We start from the raw sequence: 15,750 nt of genomic DNA, 5'->3' as shown, positions 1-15,750 counted from the left end.
CTGACTGCTGGGAACCCCATGGATTCCACAAATGGGGTTCTGAAGTTCTGCTATCGGCTAGCTTCAGCCTCATACCCCTTTAAAGAGTTCCTGCCCTTGCCATAAATATGTAATGGTGTAAATGCCGCTGTTCTCCCGATTCCGGCGTGGTTTTTCTTTTATTCCTGCGCCTCTCTGTTCCTGAGATATGGCCTCCTCTTCACTGCTAATCTAGGTGTGGTCCTCGTGAAGAAACCCACAGAAGAGCTCAGGATAACAACTACTTGGATAAACAGACATTTTCATTCAGAAAAAGAGAAGGCCATATCTCAGGAACGGAGAGGCGCAGGAACAAAAGAAAAACAGCGCCGGATTCAGGAGAACAGCGGCATTTACACCCACACACATGTATGGTAAGTGAGACGTTCTCTTTAATATGATAAACATTCTTCTTATCACTGGCATCCTAATCTCTTTACATCTAGCGAAGGGGGAAAGGGTTTATGGCCTTAATGATGGTCATCAAAAGCTCAGGATAATTTGATAACTATAGTTAAGACTCTTATGGGGGATTGGAAAAGCATGACCACGTTCAGAGACAGCGCCACTCTTGTGCAAAGGTCATGTCTGGTAGTGCAGCTCATCTAAATAAATGCTGTGATATCAGAAAAAGCCCATTAAGTATAAACCTAGGAATTAATGAACCGTCAAACTGAGATAATTTTACTCGAGTGTTTGACAGCCTTGTAAAACTCCTGGAGGAACCACAGGGTTAATTCTCCTCATGATCTGCTCCATTTTCCATTTGTCTTTTTCTGAGCATCTCTCAGAAAAGCATCTCTCATTTATCACCGCAAAGCTGGGCTCAACTTTGATGTGGTCTGTGATCATAACCAAGAACAAAGGAGTTCAGAAAAATACAGATAAAAGAGTAAAAACTCCTCAATGAGCTCACTGACAGATTCTCAGTTAACTCATCATTCAGCCAGCAACACAAAAAGGAAAAAAAAAGAGTCTATTAAAGACAAACAAAGCAAATTTTTTCATGAAACCCAACTCCAAAACTTATTTTTAGTCCAAAATACACACATTTAAGAATATAGAACTCCTTTAATGGAGCAAATAATGTGATTTTGTTTTACAGCGGGGGATACATGACATCTCACACTGCTAAATGTGGGTTGTATACAGTGGACGATGCGTCCAAGCGAGTGTCAGCTCTGCAGGCAAATGATGGTGGATACAACTGGGAATAAATGGGTAGAAGTACAGCATCTGGGATTGCAATCTATGGAGGGTTTTCGGTGTTTTCGTTTCTGCGCTATTCTCGCTTTTCATCAGATTCTTGCACCTGGCACCTTCTGCATTCTGTAAGACCCATGAAACATATGTTCAGAACTGAAATGAAAACAAATGTGCGGTCCGCAGCGGGCGGATCCAATTACTGGATATTTACACTGAAAACATTCCCGGTCACAAGCTCGTAGGCAAAGGGGGGATGTTCAACAGGGGTCCGGTCTTCGCCTCGAAATACGAGTGCAGGAGGAAAAGCTGGGCCGGGCTAGTGCCGAATAAAGGTTTTTACCACTCCAGAAGCATAAATATATCATATCTTCCCCTGCTATGTTCTGTGTGAAGGCTGTGTCCAACCATGCAAAGCTTCCCTAGTTAATGGTTAACTCTGGGGAGGAAGCATAAGTGACATATGATGAGTGAGTATACAGAGGAAATAGCAGGGGCTCACAGCTTTCTGAGGTAACACATTTCCCTGCCTGTTTTATCACAGGAGTGAGTGTTTCTGCCATGTCTCCAGCCCTCTGATCTCATCATAATAGGGGATCCAGCAGGCGCTGAGCTCATATGTCACAGCCTTGATTTATGACAAGCTCCCTTGAACGATGACGCGCCGCAGAGTCACTAGCTCCTGTGATAAAACAGGCTGGGGAAATGTGTTACCTCAGAAAGCATACAAAGGATTTTTGTGGATATTGTCCGCGCTGCTGAACAAATGGAAACCCGGACATATTGATGAAAAGGAATGGTGGTTTTATTCGACGCGTTTCGAAGTCTATATATGACTTCTTCCTCGGGAAATACCACACACATATCCGTGGATCTGCGGCAGCTGACGTTTACATGCCCTATCAAAGGGGCACCAGGTGAGCAGTTTTCTGAATAACAGATTCTGAAATTGTCGGATATGACCCTACGTGCGCTTCTTCTCTCCTATAGGTTCTTTGTTACCTCAGAAAGCTGCAAACCTCTGCTATTTAGCCTGTAAACGCATTTATCCTAAGTGACTTATGCTTCCTTCCTGGACAGAAGATGTGGTATTCGCTGACCATGAACTGGAGCAGCTCTGCATGGTAGGACGCAGCCATTACACAGTACACAGCAGGGGCACATTTAGAAGATTATCTCAGCCCAGGAACATTTTATTTAATCACATACAATTGTGTAAATTAATAGTATTCCAAGATCTATTACGGTAATTAAAATGTACTTTGCTCAACCTCTTTAAAATGGCACAATACTGGTGGGATGCCTGTTCGCACATAGGTAACCGTGATTTTCAATATATGCTAAGGTCATATAGTTGAGGCAATGACAGGTTAAATTCCTCTAGGGGGACAAAAAAAAAAAATCAAGTGAAAAGTTTTAAAACATTAGTAAGAAAATAATAAAATATTAGGAATTAGATGTGTCTGTCCCAATCTCTGAAAATATAAAATTACTTAATGCATAAAGTAAACTCTGTAAGAAAAAAAAAATTGATAGGCTAACATGTTATATTTTGGGACTGCACTTGGCCACACTCAGGGTGCACCGGGCACACTAATTAGCATATTTGATTAAAGAAGCACTCCTCCTGCTCCTATTAAAGTTTTTATTGTCTTAATATATTGCAGTCATCACAATATACAGCACTGTGTACACCCACAGAGGATTCCTCACCGCCCATTCTACATCCACAGACATGAGCGAGAACAGCTTCACTCTCGGGAAGGTTCACTACAAGGTTTTGTAGACTTCTGTCTGTGGGAATTTTGCCCCGTCATCCAGAAGAGCATTTGTGAGGTCAGACCCTGATGGGGCAGAGGACGGGCTCACAATCTCCGTTCTACCTGATCCCAAAGGTGTAGGATGGGGCTGAAGTCCGGGATCTGTGAGATCTTGTTCTTCCCGCCATGTCTGTATGGAGCTTGTGTACTGGGCACCTTCATGGGGAACAAAAATGGGTCTTCCCAAAAAAGCTGGAAGCTACAATTGTATACTGAAATATTAAGATTTCCCTTAACTGGAAATAAAGGCCAAACCCTGAAAAACACCCCCATAGTATTATCCTCCTCCACCAAACTCTACAGCGGGCACAGTGCGGAGGTTATAAACTGGGAGTGAGGGGCCGGAGGTTATACACCAGGGGGCGAGGGGCCGGAGGTTATACACCAGGGGGCGAGGGGGGTGGAGGTTATACACTAGGGGGCGAGGGGGGTGGAGGTTATACACCAGGGGGCGAAGGGTATACACTGGGGAGGGCGAGGGGCTGGAGGTTATACACCAGGGGGCGAGGGAGGTGGAAGTTATACACCAGGGGGCGAGGGGGGCGGAGGGTATACACTGGGGGCAAGGGGACCGGGGTTATACACCAGGGGGTGAAGGTTATACACCCTGGGGGGCGGAGGTTATACAAATGGGACTGAGTGAAACACTGGATCTCAATGATAAGACCGTGCTATACTTTCCTCCATACGGCTGGGGGTGCTCGGGCCGTAGAGGGGAGGACACTACAAGGAGCGACGCCTCTGCAGCAAATACTTTCTACTGGATCCTTGAGGGACATAACTCTGCAGACTGAATATTTACTTTGCTTTCCAGGAACATTTTCTGCTTACACTGCACATTCTGACTGTATTCAGTGATCAGAAGATGAATTACACAGAGCTGCAGCAATGATTACCATGTGTAAACACTGGGGGCTCTTAAAGGGGAAGGTACAGCACAGAGGCTCAGAGACGTGTACCATAAGGAAGGAGAAGGCTTCTTAAAGGGGTTTCCACTGATAAGTTTTACTCTTTTTTGTCTTTTCTTTGAGCTCGGAGTTTTTCAACTGGAAACCACTTCAGGAACTGCCACTTTAGGGAAGTTATTGGAGGAGTTTAACTTTTTCAAGGATTCCTGGAAGAGATTTTTTTCCCCTGAATCGTTCTTTGTAGCGTTTTGATTGGTCAGTGCCTAAACTTGGAGAAGTTTCCTTCAAGAATTGACCTGCACTTTTTTTCCCACCATTAAATTTTCTAAAACATTTTCATAAATAAAACAAAATAAAAAAAAAATTAAAAATCATAGATATCCCAAAGAAATTAATAGGAAGAGTTTTCCAACATTTTTAAGGAGGATTTCGGAGTCCTTAATAAAAACTTTGTGTGAACACACGAGTAACTAAAGTGGTGGACGGATGTCGAAAACCTATATTTAAATACTCCACTAGAGAGGAAACCATCAATTAAAGGGGTTGTTCAGAAAGAATGTATTTTTCTTTGGGGGGGGGGGGGGGGGAGGAATGACATTTTGACATAGGGGGTCTCTCTATTCAGGACCCTCATTTATAAACTAGAGTGACAAAAAATGGCATGTTTTTCTCGCTCTCTCCAGAGACCACTTGGTAGATCCATCCTTTACAGGGTCAATCATTGTACGGCGCAATACCCCATTTCTCCTGCGGAGGTGCTGCTGCTCTTTTTGCCAGGTTTCCCCACAGATTAATCAATGAGGGTCTCAGCAGCAGGACACAGCGCTGATCTTCTAACAATGTTTGCCTAAGCCAATATTTAAGAGGAGCATTTTAGGGGCTGAATTGCTGAACTACTGGGAACAGATGATTTTCTAAGTGCCAATGTAAGTAAAGCCCCGCGCAGCGCGCAGCTGCGAACCTTTACTGCACGGCATGTGAGAAAGGCAGAAAAACCCTCATAAATCATCACAGAAAACCACAATATTCTGTCTGCGAGATGAAAGGTGACTGGTTACAGATGGGCGCACACCGGGCACGAAACCACCGAGCGAAGCCTAAGGCTATGTGCACACTTTGCGGATTTCTGTGCGGAATTTTCCGCTCAGTTTTTGAAAAATCCGTGGATTTCCAGCGTTTTTTGTGCAGATTCCACCTGCAGTTTTACCACCTGCGGATTCCTATTATGGAGCAGGTGTAAACCGCAGCAGAATCCACACAAAGAATTGACATGCTGCGGAATAAACAACGCAGCGTTTCCGCACGTTTTTTTCCGCAGCATATGCACAGTGGATTTCGTTTTCCATAGTTTATATGATACTGTAAACTCAGGGAAAACTGCTGCAGATCCACAGCGGCCAATCCGCACCGTGTGCACATAGCCTAAAGATCCTCGCCCTCAGCAGACATCATTGTCAGAGACTACAGGCTTGTCACTTGTATCTGTGGGGTATCGGAATGGTTGCTGCAGGGGAATTTCCTCTAAAGTTTAAGGTCATGTTCACATTGAGTTTTTTTGAAGATTTTTTTATTATTTTTTTTTAAATAGGATACGTTGCAAAATCCTCCTCGAAACAACTCAAAAACTCTGTGTGAACATAGCCTTAGGCAAGATTCAGAAATCTGTGGAAGACAGTCCTAGTGCAAACCAAGATGTCCGACCCGGCATATATGGAGCTGCCTAGTTTGGGTCACGAGACCCGGGGATAGTTTGGGTCACGAGACCCGGGGACAGTTTGGGTCACGAGACCCGGGGACAGTTTGGGTCACGAGACCCGGAGACAGTTTGGGTCACGAGACTCGGGGACAGTTTGGGTCACGAGACCCGGGGACAGTTTGGGTCACGAGACCTGGGGCCAGTTCGGGTCAGTAGACCTAGGGCCAGTTCGGGTCAGTAGACCTAGGGCCAGTTCGGGTCAGTAGACCTAGGGCCAGTTCGGGTCAGTAGACCTAGGGCCAGTTCGGGTCAGTAGACCTAGGGCCAGTTCGGGTCAGTAGACCTGGGGCTTGTGGCACTTGGACCACGTTCCACTAAACCCGGTCTCACATGCAGGAGGAGGGAGTGAAAGCATCTTACTCTGGGGGGCCTTGTATTTTAAATATCCCCCTGGATTTTAGTGAATGGATGCCCTCTTTTCTTAACGGGGTATTACAGAAGTGAACCGAGTGTGCAGCTCTATAGAAGGTATGGAAATGGACACACAATATCATTACCTAGTCCCAAGGGTATAAATTGATCACTGAGTGTCCTGTAGCGATCACCAGTGATCGACTAAAATTTGTTCAGTTTCCCTGCAGCGCCACCACAGGATCAAAGAAGTATTAGACATTTTCTTCTGAAACCAGTGGGCTTTGTGTGTAATGTGGGGTCCTCCAGACCCAGACATGCTGTGGGATCCCCTCTACTAGCCCAGTTTTATAGTAAATCTTGCTTATACATAACGAACCCAGTCTTATACCGTGCACTGGATCAGATCCCTGGGTAATCGTGACTTTCTCATCGCTTTGTAGGACCTGGATGTGTCACCTCGTTCGCTCTCATGTCATCATCTCTGTGGTGTGTGATTCACCCTGTGCGTCTGGCTATATACTCCTCGGCCTCCATAGTGAGGTGTTGTAGACAGCAGGGTAGGTGTCTGCCTATATATTCCTCATCGGGCTGTAGACTGCTGTATCCTCCATGTCTAGACCCCGAGGTATTGTCACTACGCTCACCCTGGCTACAACCTGTTAGCACAGGAACATTAATGTGTTCCGTCCTGTGTCACCAGGGACCTCACACATCAACACCGGCCTACGTCTGGACGCTTATCCTTCTTGGACAGCAGGTAAGGCCAGCTATGGCTCCTCCGCTGCTGGGAGTCATCTTTGTGAATGGAGCAGCACTGCACATATTCAACCACCCCTCCATTCACTTCTATGGGAGCAGCACTGCACATACTCGACCACCGCTCCATTCACTTCTATGGGAGCAGCACTGCACATACCCGACCACCGCTCCATTCACTTCTATGGGAGCAGCACTGCACATACTCGACCACCGCTCCATTCACTTCTATGGGAGCAGCACTGCACATACCCGACCACCGCTCCATTCACTTCTATGGGAGCAGCACTGCACATACCCGACCACCTCTCCATTCACTTCTATGGGAGCAGCATTGCACATACTCGACCATCGCTCCATTCACTTCTAAAGGAACAGCAGTGCACATACTGTTCTCAACCACTGATCCATATACTTCTATGCATTGATGTAGAAATAGAAATGACCGGCGCAATGGTTGAGATAGTGCACTATCACTACAATCACATGTGGGATTTTAGGACCCCCAATTCTAGCGATTAGTGGTGGTCCCAGCAGTCGGACCTACGGGCAGCCGTGTATTTTTGTCTCCGAAACACTGCAGAGTTTAAAGAAAACATACAGCTCTGGTAAAAATGTTCAGTTTGTCTGATTTCTCTCTTTATAGGTATATGTTTGAGTAAAATGTAAAATTGTTCTTTTATTCTATAAACTTCTGACAACATGTCTCCGAAGTTCCAAGCAATAAATGTTGTATTTTTTTTTTCTGACGAAGAAAAAAATTGTCAAAATTAAAAAAAAAAAAAAAAAACAGCGCTTTCAGACCTCAAATAATGTAAATAAAACAAGTTCATAATCATTTAGAAACAACAATACTAATGTTTTATCTCAGGAAGAGTTCAGAAATCAATATTTTGTGGAATAACCATGATTTTTCATCACAGCTTTCATGCGTCTTGGCATGCTTTCCACCAGTCTTTCACACGGCTTCTGGTGCACAAATATAAGCAGTTCTTCTTTGTTTGATGGCTTGTGACTATCCATCATCCTCTTGATTACATTCCAGATGTTTTCAATGGGGTTCAGGTCTGGAGATTGGGCTGCCCATGACAGGGTTTTGATGTGGTGGTCTCTTAATTTTTGCCAGAGCTGTAGTTAGTCAAAGGCCAGGTGGGGACTACTCGCTTCTGATGTCCAAGAGCCAGCGGAGGAGGATGACTGGTACACGGCCGATCCCTGACCTGTTCCCCTGCACTGACAGGTCTCTTCCTATGTATGTATGTAGGGATCAGTCAGTCCAACCAATTGGGTCTGAGCTCAGACTAGTCAGCCCAGAGCCATAGTCCCCATATACAGTTGCTTGCAAAAGTATTCGCCCCCTTGGCATTTTTCATGTAGGGATTGCATCAGCTCGTGTAATGTCTACAACTGTGAACATTTGTTTTTCTTTTAATTGTGAAACAAACAACAAATAGGACAAAATAACTGAAAACTTCAATGTGCATAACTATTCAAGCCCCTAAAGTCACAACTTTGTAGATCCTCCCTTTTGCAGCAATTACAGCTGCAAGTCGCTTTGGATAAGTCTCTATGAGCTTTCCACATCTTGCCACTGGGATTTCTGCCCATTACTCAAGGCAAAACTGCTCCAGCTCCTTCAAGTTAGATGGTTTCCTCAGGTGAACAGCAATCTTCATGTCTGACCACAGATTCTCCATTGGATTAAGGTCTGGGCTTTGACTAGACCACTCCAAAACATTTACATGTTTTCCCTTAAACCACTCGAGTGTTGCTTTACCAGTAAGCTTTGGGTCATTGTCTTGTTGAAAGACGAACCTCCATCCCAGTCTCAAATCACTGACAAACAGGTTTTTCTCAAAAACATCCCTATATTTTGCACCATCCATCTTTCCCTTGACTTGGACCATTTTCCCTGTCCCTGCTACCGAAAAACATCTCCACAGCATGATGCTACCACCATGTTTCACTGTGGGGATAGTGTTCTTAGGGTGATGAACTGTGTTGGTTTGGTGCCAGACAAAGTGTTTACCTTAGTGGTCAAAATTTCAGTTTTAGTCTCCTCTGACCAAAGCACCTTTCTCCATACATCTGGGGAATCACATGTCTTTTGGCAAACAATTCAATCCTTACAATTTTTGTGTGAGTAAAGGTTTTTTTCTGCTCACTCTTGCATAAAGGCCACCTCTTTTTGTGGTCGTATGGACAGATACTCCAGTCTCTGCTTGGGAACTCTGCAGTTCCTTCAGGGTTACCTTTGGTCTCTGTGCTGCCTCTCTTGGCAGATTTGTTGTGGAACCATGTTCTTCCCATTTGATGATGGATTTAATGGTGCTCTGGGGAATCATCCGAGGTTGGAAAATTTCTTTATAACCCAACCATGACTTGTTCTTCTCAACAACTTTGTCCCTGACTTGTTTGGAGATCTCCTTGGTCTTCATGGTGGTGTTTGGTTAGTGGTGCCTCTTCCTTCATGGAGTTTGGCCAGTGGTGCCTCTTCCTTCATGGTGTTTGGTTAGTGGCGCCTCTTCCTTCATGGTGTTTGGTTAGTGGCGCCTCTTCCTTCATGGTGTTTGGTTAGTGGCGCCTCTTCCTTCATGGTGTTTGGTTAGTGGCGCCTCTTCCTTCATGGTGTTTGGTTAGTGGTGCCTCTTCCTTCATGGTGTTTGGTTAGTGGTGCCTCTTCCTTCATGGTGTTTGGTTAGTGGCGCCTCTTCCTTCATGGTGTTTGGTTATTGGTGCTTCTTCCTCCATGGTGTTTGGTTAGTGGTGCCTCTTCCTTCATGGTGTTTGGTTAGTGGTGCTTCTTCCTCCATGATGTTTGGTTATTGGTGCTTCTTCCTCCATGGTGTTTGGTTAGTGGTGCCTCTTCCTTCATGGTGTTTGGATAGTGGTGCTTCTTCCTCCATGGTGTTTGGTTAGTGGTGCCTCTTCCTTCATGGTGTTTGGTTAGTGGTGCCTCTTCCTTCATGATGTTTGGTTAGTGGTGCCTCTTCCTTCATGATGTTTGGTTAGTGGTGCCTCTTCCTTCATGGTGTTTGGTTAGTGGCGCCTCTTCCTTCATGGTGTTTGGTTAGTGGTGCCTCTTACTTCACGATGTTTAGTTAGTGGTGCCTCTTCCTTCATGATGTTTAGTTAGTGGTGCCTCTTCCTTCATGATGTTTAGTTAGTGGTGCCTCTTGTTAATGGTGCTGCAGCCTCTGTGGTCTTTCAGAAAAGGTAGTGTGTATATACTGCCCGACAAGTGACACTTGCACACAAGTGGATATCATGTCACTAAGCATGGGACTTATGAAGGGAATTGCTCTTACTAGAATTTTTTAGGGGCTTCATAGCAGAAGGGGTGAATATATATGCACATGACAATTTTTTACTTATTTGATCCCATAAATTTAATTTATAAAAGCAGCAAAAAAACCTCAGCTCCAGGTAGGTTTCTGGTGGGGACAAGCCCGGAGTCTCGTCTCTGCCAGACGTTGGCATTGCTTGTGAAGGAAGCCAGTCCAGCTTCAATCCACAAAATCAAATCCTTTATTTTGATTAAAATAGATATGGCAGCCTGAGATTAAAGACCGCAGCAGTCGTTGGAGACGTGTCGGTTCCTCCTCCACCTCCTCCACCCCTTATCCCCAATCATGCTTAGGCATATTTCAGTGTTGCCATATCTATAGTAAATTTGATTTTATGGATTGAAGCTGGACTCGCTTCCTTCACAAACATTTCATTTTAGAATTGTATCTAACCTATAATTTTCACACCTCCAGCTTAGACTATTTAGTGCTGATGCCTCACACACAAATAGGATTACAAAAATATTAAAAACAGATTGTAATGTGATAAAACAAGTAAAAAGCCAAAAGGGATGAATACTTTCGCAAACCACTCTAGCTGTACTGTGAAATGCTGTCGCGTTTCAGAGTAAAATGTAAGCTGCTACAATGCTGCAGCTGGCGTCTCATTCATGCTGTCCGGGGATCCGGCCCAATAAATCTCTCGCAGGTTCCCTTTAAGAAAAACCTATTAACCCTATATATAACACCTATCATTAAGAGCAACCCTCATCGAGCCATAAAAAGGCGATCACAAATACAGACTGTGAGTGAACACCGGGGAAGCGGCCGGATGGGAGACGCAGAGGAAAATTCCCCATTACATAAGGCGTCCGGATACCGAGGGAGCAAATTACACAGTCGCCGTGCGATAAATGCTATATAATTAGCTCGATGGCGATGATGTCACGTACATGCTGATGAAGCTAAAACACTCATGTCCCTTTAAACACGGGTTCCCATCACTAACCACTTCACTAACAAAGTCTTAATGACAAGACATCATTGTGCAACTTTTGTAAAAGAAAAAAACAAATATAAGGTATTTTTGCTTGTTCTTTGATAGTTTATTTTTTTTAATATTATTATTATTTATTTTTTTATGATAAATAATTATTTTATTTAATTTTAGTTTATTCTTTTTACTGGTAATTTTATTCCATCCCCAAATAAAAGAAAGACAATTTAAATTTTTCTTTTTGTTATTAAAACTTTGTACCAAGACGTTAGGATCGAGGATAACTTCTCGATCGCTCGGGGGTCCGACCACTGGGACCCTCGCTGAGCCTACGGTCCCCGTCTGAAAGTAGTAAAGGTCGAGCACGCACACCTCCGCTACCATTCATTCACAATAGGAATGTGAGGGTTGATCGCGGGCTCAAGGGCACTAAAATAAATAAATAAAAAAATAAAATAAAAAAAAAAAGTAGAAAAAAGTGTTTTGAAAAATTCAAACAAAAAAAATATTTACGCCCTTATTGTCATAGTTCAAAAATAAACATATTCAGTATCGCCGAGTCTGTAAAAGTCCATCAAATAAATAGTAAATACCGTAAGGCAGAAAAAAAAAAAAAAAAGAAATACCGTACCGCAAGTGTGCTGTTATTTAGTCCCATCCATTCCCAAAAAATGCATCAAAACATGCTCCGTATCTCCTAAAAAAAAAAACAATTAAAACATCAGCTTGCCATGAAAAATACAAGCTCTCATACAGTGAAAAATTAAAATGTTCCGTGGCCTCTCAGAAAAAAAAAGTTGACTCGTCAATTTTTCTAATTTTTTTTTTCTACTTTTGTGTTATTTCTATATTTTTTTTGCCATTTTTCTGCACTTGAGGTTTTTTTTTCTCTCGTTTGCATTACATTAAATGGGAAAATTAATGGGGTCATTAAAAAACGGTAATGAAAAAAAAGCCCTACTGTACGGTTCTCCCGACGGAAAGCGCAAAAAAAGAAAAAAGGTGGGTTTTTTTTTTTTTTTTAGACTTCTGTCTTTTTACACTCACTTTGGCCACCACTTGTAAGACATCAAAGCATCAATATCACCGCTGCTGGAATAAAAGGCTGAAACTGGATCCTGGGGAGCGCTACTGATCAAAGGGGATTTAAAGGGGAACTTCCACCCCGACGTGGAAGCCACGGTACAGGAATGTGCCGGCACTCACAGGTCCCTGGGCTACTACATTCAGTCCTATAGTCCCCATTCAGCCGCCCTGTTTGTGTTTGGGCTGGAGGTTTAATAGTTTCCACATAAAGAAGCGGCTCTGAATGGTAATGAATGGCCGACATTCACACATCGCTCGTTGCCATTGTCTGCGGCCGGAGCTGCCTCTTTTATATCAGATAGTCAGCCATTGACGATGTAATGAAAGGCAAGTCATCGAAAAAAAATGCTCAAAATATCCAAACTATCCTGGGAAAAGGAGAACGAGCTGTCACGTCTGCTCGCTGCGTCACAAGTCATATCACCTGTCGCCTTCTATACCATTATGGATTTTTTTTTCGTTATTTTAAATAAACCTTTGATGAAAACGAAAATAACAAAAACAAAACAAAAACAAAAATAACATTTTTTTATTTTTGCAGATTTTTATCTATTATGTTTGTGTTGTTTCTTGGATTTATTCTTTTTGTTTCAGCTTCTTAGTTTTGTATTCTCGGCCGGAGCGGAGGGTGTTTGGGGGGTGTTCTTCAATCTTGGCAGACTTCTATGATGAAATGCTCGGTTGGCATGGGCAACAAGGACATTATACCTCTGAGGCAGCACTGAGGCCCCCGCTCTTTTTGGCAAGGACGAAACTTGCAAACAGTAATAACCATTGCTACATAGAGGTGGGACACTTAAGCAAACAACACACATGCTGTGTGTCTATATAATATATATATATATATATATATATATATATATATATATATATATATATATATATATATATATATATATATATATATATATATATATATATATATATATATATATATATATATACACACACACACTATATATATATATATATACAGGGCCGTATTTAGAGTTTCTGCTGCCCTAGGCACTTTTCGTGCTGCCTCCCCCACTGGTCAGTATGACTAATGCAGACACTGTCGGCAGTGACTTGGGCTACTTTCACATCACCGATTTTTACCATTCGTGGCCGATCCGGCAGTTTTTCTGCATCTGCCACGTAACGCATCACTTACGGCAACACTGCGTTCGGTCTCATTCATTCCCTGTGGGACTTGCGGACATGTGCCGCACTTGCAGTTTTGCCGCGATCCGATAAATGCGGTACTTGCAGCAATGGAAAAAAACGTTTTTTTGTCTCATCCTAAGTGTAAAACCGCAAGTGCTGCACATGTTGGCAAGTCCCATAGGGAATCAGTAAGGGGTCCAAATCTATGTATATGCCCATGTAGCTCTTTCAAAGACAATTCCAGCAATATTTTTACATGTTCAGTCCATTCATCTCAAATCAGTTTGCATACATATGCAAATGAGGGAGTAGATCTGTTACTCCAGCTCTATACCCCCTCAGTGCTGTATTATATAGTATATAACACAGCCACATAGTATATAAGAGCCACGTAGTATATAGCACAGCCCACGCAGTGTATAACACAGCCCACGCAGTGTATAACACAGCCCACGCAGTGTATAACACAGCCCACGCAGTGTATAACACAGCCCACGTAGAATATAACAGCCCACGTAATATATAGCAGTATAGGCACCATATCCCTGTTAAAAAAAGAATTAAAATAAAAAAGTTATATACTCACCCTCCGGCGTCCACCGAAGCTGTCCCGATGCTCGTGATGCTGCCGCCAGCTTCCGTTCCCAGTGATGCATTGCGAAATTACCCAGATGACTTAGTCATCTGGGTAATTTTGCAATGCATCACTGGGAACGGAAGCTGGCGGCAGCATCGTGCGCATCGGTGGACGGCGGAAGGTGAGAATAGCACAATTTTTAAATTTTTTACTTATTTTTAACATTATATCTTTTTATTATTGACGCTGCATAGGCAGCATCAATAGTAAAAAGTTGGTCCGGGATGGGGCGACACACTGGCACTGACAGCTCCGCACATACGTACAGCTCCACACAGACACACACATACATACAGCTCCGCACACACACACACAGCCCCACACACACATACAGCTCTGCGCGCACACACACATACAGCTCCGCTCCTTGCACACACACACATACAGCCCCACACACATACAGCACCGCACAGACACACACAGCACCGCACAGACACACATACAGCTCCACACACATACAGCTCCACACACACATACAGCTCCGCTGCTTGCACACACACACATACAGCCCCACATACATACAGCACCGCAGACACACAGCCAGCTCCGCTGCCAGCCAACACACACATAAAGCTCTGCTGCCCGCACACACACACATACAGCTCCGCTGCCCGCACACACATACAGCACCACACACACATACAGCACCGCACAGACACACACATACATACAGCTCCGCACACACACAGAGCTCCGCACACACACATACAGCTCCGCACACAGAGCTCCACACACACACACACACATACAGCACCGCAGACACACATACATACAGCTCCGCACACACAGAGCTCCACACACAGACACACACATACAGCTCCGCGCACACAGAGCTCCGCACACACAGACAGCTCTGCACACACAGAGCTCCGCACACACAGACAGCTCTGCACACACAGAGCTCCGCACACACAGACAGCTCTGCACACACAGAGCTCCGCATACAGACAGCTCCGCGCACACAGAGCTCCGCACACACACACATACATACATACAGCTCCGCACACACACACACATACAGCACCGCACAGACACACATACATACAGCTCCGCACACAGAGCTCCGCACACACAGACACACACATACAGCTCCGCACACACAGAGCTCCGCACACAGACACATACATACAGCTCCGCGCACACAGAGCTCCGCACACACAGACAGCTCTGCGCACACAGAGCTCCGCACACAGACACACACATACAGCTCCGCACAAAGAGCTCCGCACACACACACACACATACAGCACCGCACAGACACACATACAGCTCCGCACACACAGAGCTCCGCACACACAGAGCTCCGCACACACAGAGCTCCGCACACACACACATACAGCACCGCACACACACACATACATACAGCTCCGCACAGACACACACACATACAGCTCCGCACACACAGAGCTCCGCACACACAGAGCTCCGCACACACACATACATACAGCTCCGCACACACAGACACACACATACAGCTCCGCACACACAGAGCTCTGCACACACAGACAGCTCTGCGCACCGAGAGCTCCGCACACACAGACAGCTCTGCGCACACAGAGCTCCGCACACACACACATACATACAGCTCCGCACACACAGACACACACATACAGCTCCGTACACAGAGCTCCGCACACACAGACAGCTCTGCGCACACACAGACAGCTCTGCGCACACAGAGCTCCGCACACACAGAGCTCCGCACACACAGACAGCTCTGCGCACACAGAGCTCCGCACACACAGACAGCTCCGCGCACACAGAGCTCCGCACACACAGAGC

At 44.7% G+C, this 15,750-nt stretch overlaps 1 protein-coding gene across 1 annotated transcript in view; it reads right to left on the bottom strand.

Moving 5' to 3' along the window:
* The window catches only part of MXD4 (MAX dimerization protein 4), a 74,059-nt gene that overhangs the window by 26,800 nt on the left and 31,509 nt on the right, over positions 1-15,750 (bottom strand). The window lies entirely within an intron of this gene.

This window comes from Ranitomeya variabilis, chromosome 1, assembly GCF_051348905.1.
Source record: "Ranitomeya variabilis isolate aRanVar5 chromosome 1, aRanVar5.hap1, whole genome shotgun sequence".
NCBI lineage: Eukaryota > Metazoa > Chordata > Amphibia > Anura > Dendrobatidae > Ranitomeya > Ranitomeya variabilis.
Note: the sequence above shows the minus strand (reverse complement) of the source record. Positions and strands in the feature narration are given on the sequence as shown.